The sequence below is a fragment of the Arachis stenosperma genome, chromosome 4 (assembly GCF_014773155.1).
Source record: "Arachis stenosperma cultivar V10309 chromosome 4, arast.V10309.gnm1.PFL2, whole genome shotgun sequence".
Classification (NCBI taxonomy): domain Eukaryota; kingdom Viridiplantae; phylum Streptophyta; class Magnoliopsida; order Fabales; family Fabaceae; genus Arachis; species Arachis stenosperma.
The window spans coordinates 51,430,693-51,443,345 of record NC_080380.1 but is presented as its reverse complement, the minus strand read 5'-3'; the positions used below and the strand labels follow the sequence as shown (position 1 = coordinate 51,443,345).

General features: G+C 37.5%; 2 non-coding genes across 2 annotated transcripts; one reads left to right on the top strand and one right to left on the bottom strand.

The window, feature by feature from the left end:
• The first annotated feature begins 2,248 nt into the window (after positions 1 to 2,248).
• Positions 2,249 to 2,356, top strand: LOC130977720 (small nucleolar RNA R71). The gene has a single exon (XR_009085400.1). It is a non-coding gene; the product is annotated as a small nucleolar RNA R71 (small nucleolar RNA).
• A 9,863-nt stretch (positions 2,357 to 12,219) lies between these two features.
• LOC130978535 (small nucleolar RNA R71) lies at positions 12,220 to 12,327 on the bottom strand. Its single transcript, XR_009086161.1, has one exon. It is a non-coding gene; the product is annotated as a small nucleolar RNA R71 (small nucleolar RNA).
• Between the last annotated feature and the right edge of the window lie 326 nt (positions 12,328 to 12,653).

The following is a 12,653-nucleotide window of genomic DNA, read 5'->3' as shown; positions in this document are numbered from 1 at the left end:
GGATGAAACGTGGTCAAAAGACGAGTAATACACTAGTAAAAAGTCTTATTTATACTAAACTAGCTACTAGGGTTTACATGAGTAAGTAATTGATGCATAAATCCACTTTCGGGGCCCACTTGGTGTATGTTTGGGCTGAGCTTGATCTATCCACGAGCTGAGGCGTTTATTGGAGTTGAATGCCGAGTTATAGCGTGTTTCTGGCGTTCAACTCCGGGTTATGACGTGTTTCTGGCGTTTAACTCCAGACAACAGCATGTACTTGGCGTTGAGCGCCACTTTACGTCGTCAATTCCCGAATAAAGTATGGACTATTATATATTGCTGGAAAGCTCTGGATGTCTACTTTCCAACGCCGTTGAGAGCGCGTCATTTGAAGTTCTGTAGCTCCAGAAAATTTATTTCGAGTGCAGGGAGGTCAGAATCCAACAGCATCAGCAGTCCTTTTGTCAGCCTTTTTCAGAGTTTTGCTCAAGTCCCTCAATTTCAGCCAGAAATTACCTGAAATTATAGAAAAACACACAAACTCATAGTAAAGTCCAGAAATGTGAATTTAACATAAAAACTAATGAAAACATCCCTAAAAGTAGCTTGAACTTACTAAAAACTACCTAAAAACAATGCCAAAAAGCGTATAAATTATCCGCTCATCACATCCCAACACCAAACTTAGAGTTTGATTGTGGGGGCTTTGTTTGACTCTGTACTGAGAGAAGCTTTTCATGCTTCCTCTCCATGGTTGCAGAAGAAGATCCTTGAGCTTTAAACACAAGGTAGTCCCTATTTAATTGAAGGACTAGCTCTCCTCTGTCAACATCAATCACAGCTCCTGCTATGGCTAGGAAGGGTCTTCCAAGGATGATACATTCATCCTCCTCCTTCCTAGTGTCTAAGATTATGAAATCAGCAGGGATGTAGAGGCTTTTAAGCTTCACTAACACGTCCTTTACTAATCCATAAGCTTGTCTTTATGATCCGTCTGCCATCTCTAATGAGAATGTGGCAGGTTGTACCTTAATGATCCCCAGCTTCTCTATTACAGAGAGTAGTATAAGATTTATGCCTGACCCTAGGTCACACAGAGCTTTCTCAAAGGTCATGGTGCCTATGGTACAGGGTATTAAGAATTTACCAGGATCTTGTTTCTTTTGAGGTAACGTTTGCTGAACCCATGTATCTAGCTCACTAATGAGCAAGGGAAGTTCACCCAAGTCTCATTACCAAACAACTTGGCATTCAGTTTTATGATGGCTCCTAGATATTGAGCAACTTGCTCTCCAGTTATATCTTCATCCTCTTCAGAGGAAGAATAGTCTTCAGAGCTCATGAATGGCAGAAGGAGGTTTAATGGGATCTCTATGGTCTCTATATTACCTTCAGATTCCTTTGGGTCCTCAATAGGGAACTCCTTCTTTCTTGAGAGACGTCCCATGAGGTCTTCCTCATTGGGATTCACGTCCTCTCCTTCCTCTCTAGGTTCGGCCATGTTGATTATGTCAATGGCCTTGTACTCTCTTTTTGGATTCTCTTCAGTATTGCTTGGGAGAGTACTAGGAGGAGTTTCAGTGACTTTCTTACTCAGCTGGCCCACTTGTGCCTCCAAATTTTTTATGGAGGACCTTGTTTCACTCATGAAACTTAAAGTGACCTTAGACAGATCAGAGACTATGTTTGCTAAGTTAGAGGTGCTCTACTCAGAATTCTCTATCTGTTGCTAAGAAGATGATGAAAAAGGCTTGCTATTGTTGAGCCTATTTCTTCTACCATTATTAAAGCCTTGTTGAGGCTTTTGTTGATCCTTCCATGAGAAATTTGGATGATTTCTCCATGAAGAATTATAGGTGTTTACATAAGGTTCACTCATGTAATTTACCTCTGTTATTGTAGGGTTCTCAGGATCATAAGCTTCTTTTTCAGAAGATGCCTCTTTAGTACTGTTGGATGCATTTTGCCATCCATTCAGACTTTGAGAAATCATGTTGACTTACTTAGTCAACATTTTATTCTAAGCCAATATGGCATTCAGAGCATCAATTTCAAGTACTCCCTTCTTCTGAGGCGTCCCATTATTCACGGAATTCCTCTCAGAAGTGTACATGAATTGGTTATTTGCAACCATGTCAATAAGTTCTTGAGCTTCTGCAGGCATTTTCTTTAGGTGAATGGATCCACCTGCAGAATGGTCCAGTGATATCTTAGAGAACTCCAACAGACTATAATAGAATATATCCAGAATGGTCCATTTTGAAAGCATGTCAGAAGGACACCTTTTGGTCATCTGCTTGTATCTTTCCCAAGCTTCATAGAGGGATTCACCATCTTTTTGTTTGAATGTCTGAACATCCAATCTAAGCTTGCTCAGCTTTTGAGGAGGAAAGAATTTAGCCAAGAAGGCTGTGACCAGCTTATCCCAGGAGTCCAGGCTATCCTTAGGTTGTGAATCCAACCATGTTCTAGCTCTGTCTCTTACAATAAAAAGGAAAAGCATAAGCCTGTAGACTTCAGGATCTACTCCATTAGTCTTAACAGTCTCACAGATCTGCAAGAATTCAGTTAAAAATTGATAGGGATCTTCTGATGGAAGTCCATGGAACTTGCACTTCTGTTGCATTAGAGCAACTAGTTGAGGTTTCAGCTCAAAATTGTTTGCTCCAATGGTAGGGATTGAGATGCTTCTTCCATCAAACTTGGAAGTAGGTGTAGTATAGTCACTAAGCATCCTGCTTGCATTATTGTTGTTGGGTTTGGTTGCCATATCCTTTTCTTGTTCAAAAATTTCAGTAAGGTTGTCTCTAGATTATTATATTTTAGCTTCTCTCAGTTTCCTCTTCATAGTCCTTTCAGGTTCAGGATCAGCTTCAACAAGATTGCCTTTTTCCTTGTTCCTGCTCATATGAAAAAGAAGAGAACAGAAAAGGAAGAGGAATCCTCTATATCACAGTATAGAGATTCCTTTATGTTAGTAGAAGAAGAAAGGAATAGAGGAAGGAAAAGAGTTAAGAATCCAAATACAAGGGGGAAGATAGGTTCGAATTCTTGAGATGAAGAGAAGTATTAGTAAATAAATAAATAAATAAATAGAAGAAGATGAGAGAGGGAGAAATTCGAAAATAAATTTTGAAAAAGGGTTAGTGATTTTCGAAAATTAAGAGAAGAAAAATAATTAAAATTAAAATTTGAAATAATTAGTTAATTAAAAGAATTTTGAAAAAGAGGAAGGTAATTTTCGAAAATTAGAGAGAGAAAAGTAGTTAGGTGGTTTTGAAAAAGATAAGAAACAAACAAAAAGTCAATTAGTTAGTTGAAAAAGATTTGAAAATTAATTTTAAAAAGATAAGAAGTTAGAAAAGATATTGAAATTGAATTTGAAAAATATATAATTTGAAAAAAAAAGATATTTTGAAAAGATATGATTGAAAAAGATATTTTGGAAAAGATTTGATTTTTAAAATTAAAATTTGATTACTTGACTAACAAGAAACTAAAAGATATGATTCTAGAATTTAAAGATTGAACCTTTCTTAACAAGAAAGTAACAAACTTCAAATTTTTGAATCAATCACATTAATTGTTAGTAAAGTTTTGGAAATTTTGAAATAAAGATAAGAAAAAGATTTTGAAAATAAATTTTAAAAATTTTTGAAAATAATAAAAAAAATGAAAAAGATTTGATTTTTGAAAAAGATTTTGAAAAGATAGGATTTTAAAAATTGAAAATTTGACTTGACTTATAAGCAATAGCTAAGTTTTAAAAATTTTCGACTAAGTCAACTCAAATTTTCGAAAATTATGAGCAAAATAAGGAAAAGATATTTTTTTGAATTTTAAATTTTTAATGATGAGAGAGAAAAATATAAATTTAACCCAAAACATGAAGATTTTGGATCAAAACCAATGATACATGCAAGAACACTATGAATGTCAAGATGAACACCAAGAACACTTTGAAGATCAAGATGAACATCAAGACTTATTTTTGAAAATTTTCAAGAAAAGAAAAAAACATGCAAGACACCAAACTTAGAAATTTTCAATGCTTAGACACTATGAATGCAAAAATGCATAAGAAAAACAACAACAAAACACAAAACAAGAAAATATGAAGATCAAACAAGAAGAATTGTCAAGAACAACTTGAAGATCATGAATAACACATGCATGAATTTTCGAAAAAAATGCATAAATTTTAAAAAACATGCAATTGACACCAAACTTAAAAATTGACTCAAGACTCAAAACAAGAAACACAAAATATTTTTGGTTTTTTATTTTATGATTTTATAAAATTTTTTTGGATTTTTCAAAAATTTATTTTTAGAAAAACGCAAACAAATAAAAAAAATTTTGGAAGATTTTTGAAAAATTTTTGAAAAGAAAATTACCTAATATGAGCAACAAGATGAACCGTCAGTTGTCCAAACTCAAACAATCCCCAACAACGGCGCCAAAAACTTGGTGCATGAAATTGTGATCATCAACAATGGCTCCAATGACTTGGTGCTCTCAAACATGAATCACACTTTGTCACAACTCCACACAACTAACTAGCAAGTGCACTGGGTCGTCCAAGTAATAAACCTTCCGTGAGTAAGGGTCAATCCCACGGAGATTGTTGGTATGAAGCAAGCTATGGTCACCTTGTAAACCTCAGTTAGGCGGATTCATATGGTTATAATGGTTTTTGAAAATAATAATAAATAAATAGAAAATAAAGATAGAAGTACTTATGTAAATCATTGGTGGGAATTTCAGATAAGTGTATGAAGATGCTGTGTTCCGTCTGAATCTCTGCTTTCCTGCTGCTTTCATCCAATCCCTCTTACTCTTTTCCATGGCAAGCTGTATGTAGGGCATCACTGTTGTCAATGGCTACATCCCATCCTCTCAGTGAAAATAGTCCGAATGCTCTGTCACAGCACGGCTAATCATCTGTCGGTTCTTGATCATATCGGAATAGAATCTATTGATTCTTTTGCGTTTGTCATCACGCCCAACAATCGCGAGTTTGAAGCTCGTCATAGCCATTCAATCCCTGAATCCTATACAGAATACCACAGACAAGGTTTAGACTTTCCGGATCCTCAAGAGTGGCCGCCAAAGGGTTCTAGCTTATACCACAAAGATTCTGGTTAGGGAATCCAAGAGATACTCGCTCATTCTGAGGTAGAATGGAAGTGGTTGTCAATCACTCGTTCATAGGTGAGAATGATGATGAGTGTCACGGATCATCACATTCATCATGTTGAAGTGCAACGAATATCTTAGAGTAAGAATAAGCCAAATTGAATAGAAAACTGTAGTACTTTGCATTAAAACTCGAGGTACAGCAGAGCTCCACACCTTAATCTATGGTGTGTAGAAACTCCACCGTTGAAAATACATAAATGATCAAGGTTCAGGCATGGCCGAATGGCCAGCCCCCAAAGTCTAAGAACTAAACGTCCAAAGATGGATGCTAAGATAAAAGACAAAAACCAAGATGTCTAATACAATAGTAAATTGTCCTATTTATACTAGACTAGCTACTAGGGTTTACAGAAGTAAGTAATTAATGCAGAAATCCACTTCTGGGACCCACCTGGTGTGTGCTTGGGCTGAGCTTGAGCTTTACACGTGCAAAGGCTTCTCTTGGAGTTAAATGCCAAGTTGTAATGTGTTTTTGGCGTTTAACTCTGGTTTATGACGTGTTTCTGGCGTTTGACTCCAGAATGCAGCATGGAACTGGCGTTGAACGCCAGTTTGCGTCATTTAAGCTCGAATAAAGCATGGACTATTATATATTTCTGGAAAGCTCTGAATGTCTACTTTCGAACGCCATTGAGAGCGCACCATTTGGAGTTCTGTAGCTCCAGAAAATCTATTTCAAGTGCAGGGTGGTCAGAATCCAACAGCATCAGCAGTCCTTTGTCAGCCTTCTATTAGAGTTTTGCTCAGGTCCCTCAATTTCAGCCAAAAAATACCTGAAATTATAGAAAAATACACAAACTCATAGTAAAGTCCAGAATTGTGAATTTTGCATAAAAACTAATGAAAACATCCCTTAAAATAGCTAGATCCTACTAGAAACTACCTAAAAACAATGCCAAAAAGCGTATAAATTATCCGCTCATCACACGACCATCAAGTTTATCAACCTCATCAACTCCTTTACCATTTCTTTGATCTCTTTTGGACTCATACCAAGATATCTTACATGATATCCACCACATGGAGCAGTTGGAGCGCAAGCGTTTCGAGTGGATAGCGGCAAAGCTAGAAGGAAGAGACCCCGACCCCATTCCTACGGCTTCATCTGAGCTAGTTGGGGAGGAGCACGATGAAGCTGACCAACCCATTTCCGAGACCACCAGTTGAAGGTGGACCCCGAAGTTCTCATTCTTCCGGATTGTAAGCATGCACAGAGGACCGTGCACGAGCTAAGTGTGGGGGAGGATTGACGACTTCGAGGGAGGTAAAAATTTCTCTTTTCAAAACACTTTGCAGTAATCTTGTAGTTCTTTTTCTTCATTTTGAGTAACTTTATATCTAGTGCACCTTGTTTGGATTGTTTGTAAATATTTCTTTATCGTTTATGGTTATTTGGTAGTTAATGCTTGCATGTTGTATGGCAGAGTGAATAAGTTTGGTGAACACCAAGGAATTTCCTTGAAATATTTCTTAGGGCGTACCATTGATTGAATTGAAGAAAATTTTAGTATTTTTCAACTTGCTTGGAGTATTTTATTTATAGAACATAGAAAAGAGCTAGAACAATATACCTTGTGAGATTTGAGTTCTAATAGATGGTTGCATTTTTCAACCATAATGTTTGTTCTTGTGTGACTATACACCTTTTTTTTCATTGTGATCAATGATTTGCATGATTCTTTATGTCCTGTATTTGTTATTTGGATGCATTTAGCATGATTGAGGCCATCTTTGATGATTAACTCACCAACCTATATGGCCAACCCTGGCATTCACCTTTGTGAACCCCTTTTGAGCCTGTAAGATCCATTTGTTCTGATTTTTTAGCACATTACTCCCCTTAAGTGAAAAACAATTGATGTCCCTGAATTACTCTTTGATTAGCTTGGTGGTGCACGAAATTGCAATCACACTTTGCAATCCCGCACAACTAACCAGCAAGTGCACTGGGTCGTCCAAGTAATACCTTACGTGAGTAAGGGTCGATCCCACGGAGATTGTCGGCTTGAAGCAAGCTATGGTTACCTTGTAACTCTTAGTCAGGATATCAAAGATTATCAGGATTGATTGTAAAAAGCAAAAGAACTTAGAACAGGTACTTGAATTGCAGTGATGGAGAATAGGTTGAGGTTTTGGAGATGCTCTGTCTTCTGAACCTCTGCTTTCCTACTGTCTTCTTCTTCAAACACGCAAGGCTCCTTCCATGGCAAGCTGTATGTAGGGTTTCACCGTTGTCAATGGCTACCTCCCATCCTCTCAGTGGAAATGTTCAACGCACCCTGTCACGGCACGGCTATCCAGCTGTCGGTTCTCGATCATGTCGGAATAGAATCCAGTGATTCTTTTGCGTCTGTCACTAACGCCCCACAATCGCGAGTTTGAAGCTCGTCACAGTCATTCAATCATTGAATCCTACTCAGAATACCACAGACAAGGTTTAGACCTTCCGGGTTCTCTTGAATGCCGCCATCAATTCTAGCTTATACCACGAAGATTCTGATTAAGGAATCCAAGAGATATCTACTCAATCTAAGGTAGAACGGAGGTGGTTGTCAGGCACGCGTTCATAGTTGAGAATATGATGAGTGTCACGGATCATCACATTCATCCGGGTTAAGAACAAGTGATATCTTAGAACGGAAGCAAGCATGATTGAATATGAAACAGTAGTAATTGCATTAATCCATCAAGACACAGCAGAGCTCCTCACCCCCAACCATGGGGTTTAGAGACTCATGCTGTAAAAGGTACAATGAGAAACGTGTAAAGTGTCATGATGTACAGATACAATGTCAAAAGATCCTATTAATAGTGAACTAGTAACCTAGGGTTTACAGAATTGAGTAAATGACAGAAAAATCCACTTCCGGGCCCACTTGGTGTGTGCTTGGGCTGAGCATTGAAGCATTTTCGTGTAGAGACTCTTTCTGGAGTTAAACGCCAGCTTTTATGCCAGTTTGGGCGTTTAACTCCAATTTTTATGCCAGTTCCAGCGTTAAACGCTGGGAATTCTGAAGCTGATTTGCAACGCCGGTTTGGGCCATCAAATCTCGGGCAAAGTATGGACTATTATACATTGCTGGAAAGCCCAGGATGTCTACTTTCTAACGCCGTTGAGAGCACGCCCATTGGGCTTCTGTAGCTCCAGAAAAGCCACTTCGAGTGCAGGGAGGTCAGAATCCAACAGCATCTGCAGTCCTTTTCAGCCTCTAAATCAGATTTTTGCTCAGGACCCTCAATTTCAGCCAGAAAATACCTGAAATCACAGAAAAATACACAAACTCATAGTAAAGTCCAGAAAAGTGAATTTTAACTAAAAACTAATAAAAATATAATAAAAACTAACCAAAATATACTACAAACATACTCAAAACAATGCCAAAAAGCGTATAAATTATCCGCTCATCACAACACCAAACTTAAATTGTTGCTTGTCCCCAAGCAACTGAAAATCAAAATAGAATAAAAAGAAGAGAATATACTATAGACTCCAAAATATCAAAGAAACTTAGCTCCAATTAGATGAGCGGGACTAGTAGCTTTTTGCTTCCGAACAGTTTTGGCATCTCGCTTTATCCTTTGAAGTTTAGAATGATTGGCATCTATAAGAACTCAGAACTCAGATAGTGTTATTGATTCTCCTAGTTAAGTATGATGATTCTTGAACATAGCTATTTTATGAGTCTTGGCTGTGGCCCAAAGTGATGAGCGGATAATTTGTACCTTTTTTGGCATTGTTTTTAGTATGTTTTTGGTAGTTTTAGTTGAGTTCTTAGTATATTTTATTAGTTTTTAGTTAAAATTCACTTTTCTGGAATTTACTATGAGTTTGTGTGTTTTTCTGTGATTTCAGGTATTTTCTGGCTGAAATTGAGGGACCTGAGCAAAAATCTGATTCAGAGACTGAAAAGGACTGCAGATGCTGTTGGATTCTGACCTCCCTGCACTCGGTGGAGTTTCTACACAACATAGATTAAGGTGTGGAGCTCTGCTGTACCTCGAGTATTAATGCAATTACTATTGTTCTTCTATTCAATTCCGCTTGTTCTTTGTCCAAGATATCACTTGTTCTTCAACTTGATGAATGTGATGATCCGTGACACTCATCATCATTCTCACTTATGAACAAAGTGACTGACAACCACTCTGTTCTACAAGCAAACAAGGCTCTAGTGTTTATCTCTTGGATTCCTGAAACACGATGCATGGTTGATCGCCTGACAACCGAGTGCTTGCCTGACAAACGAGCCAGCCATTCCGTGAGATCAGAGTCTTCGTGGTATAGGCGAGAACTGATGGCGGCATTCAAGAGAATCCGGAAGGTCTAACCTTGTCTGTGGTATTCGGAGTAGGATTCAATGATTGAATGACTGTGACGTGCTTCAAACTCCTAGCAGGCGGGGCGTTAGTGACAGACGCAAAAGAATCGATGGATTCTATTCCGGCCTGACCGAAAACCGACAGCTGATTAGCCATATGCTGTGACAGAGCATAGGAACATTTTCACTGAGAGGATGGGAGGTAGCCACTGACAACGGTGAAACCCTTGCATAAGCTTGCCATGGAAAGGAGTAAGAAGGATTGGATGAAGACAGTAGGAAAGCAGAGAGACGGAAGGGAAGGCATCTTCATTCACTTATCTGAAGCTCTCACCAATGATATACATAAGTATCTCTATCTTTATCTTTATGTTTTATTCATCATCTATACCCATTTGAGTCTGCCTGACTAAGATTTACAAGGTGACCATAGCTTGCTTCATAGCAACAATCTCCGTGGGATCGACCCTTACTCGCGTAAGGTTTATTACTTGGACGACCCAGTGCACTTGCTGGTTAGTTGTGCGAAGTTGTGTTTATGCCATGGTATTGAGCACCAAGTCTTTGGAGCCATTACTAGGGATTATTTGAGTTGTGAAAAGTAGTGATCACAATTTCGTGCACCAAGTTTTTGGCGCCGTTGCCGGGGATTGTTCGAGTATGGACAACTGACGGTTCATCTTGTTGCTTAGATTAGGTATTTTTCTTCAGAGTTCTTAAGAATGAATTCTAGTGTTTCAAAGGTGATGTTCTTATCATCACCAAAGCTGATTGATTCTCATCAATTTAGCTCTTGAATGCAATGTCCTGCTGAAGCTTGGCTGGCCATGTCTAATTCCTTTAGACTAAAGCTATAGACTAACATTGCATGATTCCTGAAATTCTCATTAAGAATTTTGATACCTTTATTTTCCTTTTCACTTAATTTTCGAAAAAGCACAAAAAAATTACAAAATCATAAAATCCAAAAATATGTCTTGTTTGAGTCTAGAGTCTCATCTTAAGTTTAGTATCAATTGCATGTTTCTATTCTTATTGCATTCATGCATGTGTCCTCATTGATCTTCAAGTTGTTCTTGATGATTTCCTTGTTTTGATCTTTGAATTCTATTGACTTGAGTGTTTTGTTATATGCATTCTCATTTTGTTAGTGTCAATGGTATACAAACTGCTAAGTTTGGTGTCTTGCATGCATTATTTGATTTTAGTTGCATTTTGATTATTCCTTATTATTAAAAATCCAAAAATATTTTTAATTTGTGTCTTTTCAAGTCAATAATACAGAGAATTGAAGATTCAGAACATACTGCAGAGGAATCACACAGAAAAAGCTGGGCATTCAAAAATGCCCAGTGAAGAAGACAGACTGGCGTTTAAACGCCAGCCAGGGTGCCTGGCTGGGCGTTTAACGCCCAAAAGGGTAGTCGTTTGGGCGTTAAACGCCAGAATGTGCACCATTCTGGGCGTTTAACACCAGGATGGCACAAGGGGGAGGATTTTGTTTTCAAATCAATTTTTTTTAAGTTTTCAAAGTTTTTCAAAATCAAATTTTTTTCAAATCAAATCTTTTCAATCAAATGTTTTCAAAATCAATTTCTTTCCTTTTTCAGAGATACTTGCTAACAATTAATGATTTGATTGAACAATTCAAGTATGTTGCCTTTTCTGTTGAGAAAGGTTTAATGTTTGAATCATATCTTTTCTTGTTAGGCAAGTCATTAATTTTTAAAATCAAATCTTTTTAAAATTGTTTTCAAATCATATCTTTTCAATCACATCTTTTTAAAACCATAACTTTTCAATCATATCTTCTTAACCACATCTTTTTCAAAATAGTTTTCAATCAAATCTTTTTAATTTCCAATTTCAAAATCTTTTTCAAAAATCACTTGATTTCTTTTCCACTTGAGTTTTCGAAAATTATCAATCAATTTTTCAAAATGTTTTTAAAATCTTTTTAATTGAATTTTTGAAAATTACTTCTCCTCTTCTCACATCCTTCTGTTTATGGACTAACACTATTCCTTAATGCAAAATTCGAACTATATCTTCTTTGATAAGTTCAAATTTTCTACCTCTGTCTTCCATTTTTCTTTTCCTCTGACACCTCAAGGAATCTCTATACTGTGACATAGAGGATTCCATATTTTCTTGTTCTCTTCTCTTTCATATGAGCAGGAACAAAGACAAAGGCATTCTTGTTGAAGCTGACCCTGAACCTGAAAGGACCTTGAAGCGAAAGCTAAGAGAAGCTAAGGCACAACTCTTTATTGAGGACCTGACCGAATTCTTCAAAGAAGAAGAACCCATGGCAGCCGAAAACAACCACAATGACAACAATGCAAGGAAGGTGCTGGGTGACTTTACTGCACCTACTCCCGACTTCTATGGGAGAAGCATCTCTATCCCTGCCATTGGAGCAAACAACTTTGAGCTTAAGCCTCAATTAGTTTCTCTAATGCAACAGAATTGCAAGTTCCATGGACTTCCATTGGAAGATCCTCATCAGTTCTTAGCTGAATTCTTGCAAATCTGTGACACTGTCAAGACTAATGGGGTTGACCCTGAGGTCTACAGACTTATGCTATTCCCTTTTGCTGTAAGAGACAGAGCTAGGATATGGTTGGACTCACAACCTAAAGAAAGCCTGGACTCTTGGGAAAAGCTAGTCAATGCCTTCTTGGCAAAGTTCTTTCCACCTCAAAAATTGAGTAAGCTTAGAGTGGAAGTCCAAACCTTCAGACAGAAGGATGGGGAATCCCTCTATGAAGCTTGGGAAAGATACAAACAATTAATCAGAAAATGTCCTTCTAACATGCTTTCTGAATGGAGCATCATAGGTATTTTCTATGATGGTCTCTCTGAACTATCCAAGATGTCTTTGGATAGCTCTGCTGGAGGATCTCTTCATCTGAAGAAGACGCCTACAGAGGCTCAAGAACTAATTGAAATGGTTGCAAATAACCAATTCATATACACTTCTGAAAGGAATCCTGTGAACAATGGGACTAATCAGAAGAAAGGAGTTCTTGAGATTGATACTCTGAATGCCATATTGGCTCAGAATAAAATATTGACTCAACAAGTCAATTTGATTTCTCAAAGTCTGTCTGGAATGCAAAATGCGCCAAGCAGTACTAAGGAAGC